Below are 1,882 nucleotides of genomic sequence, written 5' to 3' on the forward strand. Positions count from 1 at the left end.
TACCCCCAACTATCTGGCTTGGGTATGCCACCTCCCTACTGAGAGCCTGGTCTCTAGGGTTTTTCCGAGGTGCTGGTGCCTTCCTGTGTGGCCAGCTGCAACGCTGACCTCCACAAGACGGGGCTGAGCAGACGACAGAGGTTCTGTTGAAGGGCCCACTGCAAAGCCAGGTGCAGTGGCACATGCCTTTCATTCCAGCTACTCAGGAGGCTGAGGCAGGAGGATCACAAGTTGGAGGCCAGCCCCAGCAACTTAGACCCTGTCTCAAAATAAAATTTTTTAAAAATGAGCTCAGAACGTAATTCAGTGGTAGAGCACTTTCCTAGCAGCGTGATGGCCCGGCTTCATCCCCAGTGTCCCACACACACAACCTAAAACCGTGGCTTCAGCTGGGTCCTTCTGCCAGCTCCATCCTGTTGCTGCCTCCTGCTCTCCCAGGATGGCTGAGCTCTAAATGGCTTGGCCTCTGTCCCAAGCAGTGTCCTGGACCTGCCCTGCCTCCAAGCCAGGCCAAAGGTATACCCTGGAGGTAGAGGAAGGTCTACAGAGAGGTAGGGGTTCCAGCCCCCCAAAATTGGAGAGGGCTCTGAGCAGGCCTGTGGGGGTCAGGGAGGGCCGAGGGAAGTCACGCTGCAGAGCTGCTCCGGGGGCAGACAGGAAGGGTGGCTTTTTACCCTCCAGCTTCCTGTATTCTATTTCAAGACTCCTTTAATCTGGGATAGTGGCCTTCCAACATCTTTGGATTAAAATGTGATAGTGCTTATCTTTTTTTTTTTTTAAATAAAAAGTTTGCAGCCCTATTAGACCCTCGTAATTTTGGAGTACTCTGGTGGGGGGTGTTTGGCTGTCGTGACAGCTGCTGTTGTTCAGGACCCAGTTAGAGAAGGAGTGTGCTGGACAGGGTCAGGGCCTGGCGGCTTGGGACTGAGGGAAGACAGACAAACTGAAAGAACTAATGATTGACAGGTTCCCAATCATATCTGCAATGGTTTTATCTAGCTGGGGAAGGCTGAGTATTGGGGCAGGTGCCAGGGTGGGGGAGCACTGGAGGAGGAGATGCCTGAGGAAGAGAGAAGAGGAAGTAAATCATCTGCAAGGTTAAGAAGTCCTCAGAGAAAGGATGTCACAGAGTGGAGCCAGAGTAGGTTTAGGCCCCAAATCCTATCTGCAACTGGAGGGTCCGAATTAGATCTCCACCTTTTAAATCTAGAGAATCCCAGGAGCGTCAGGACTAGGGCATGGGGCGCTCAAGAGGCTGGAATTGGGGCCCTCAGGAAGAGTTTCTGTCCCTCTTACTGTCCTGGAAAAGAGGCAGATGAAGGGCCCTGAGTGACTTTTTGAGACTTTCCCAAGTGCCCTCTCTCCCTAGGAGGTTGGGCTGCTGTGGGTCCCGGTACAGGGTCAAGGTCAGGCAGCCCTCACCCAAAACGGCGGGATGGAACCGGCCTGTTCCCTTTTGGGGATGGGGCTGCTGCTGCCTGCTCATCTCAGAACGCATTGGGGACCTCTGGCATGCACGGGGTACCCCCTTAGTGCTAAGCCAGAGGCTTACCACCAGTGGACCGGGGCGTTCCGGAGAAGGTGCCCTGGCCCAGGAGACTCTACGGGAGGGAGCCAGTAGTCCTGGGACGGCGGCAGGTCAGGCAGGGTGCTGCCCGGCGCAAACCCCACGCAAACTCGTCCTGCGCGAGTCGCCGCTGAGCCCGGAGGCAGGGGCGCACCGGGGGCGCACGGGGAGAGCCGGCCAGCCCCGCCCCGCCCCGCCCTCCCCTCCCCTTCCACCAACCGCCCCGTCCCTCCCCCACCCCTCCCCCTCTCCCGGTCCTCCCTCTCTTCTCCCCGGCGGGGGCGGGGCCCGCGGCTCCCGCGCGCTCCGGCCCCT

The sequence above is a fragment of the Marmota flaviventris genome, chromosome 3 (assembly GCF_047511675.1).
Source record: "Marmota flaviventris isolate mMarFla1 chromosome 3, mMarFla1.hap1, whole genome shotgun sequence".
Lineage (NCBI taxonomy): Eukaryota > Metazoa > Chordata > Mammalia > Rodentia > Sciuridae > Marmota > Marmota flaviventris.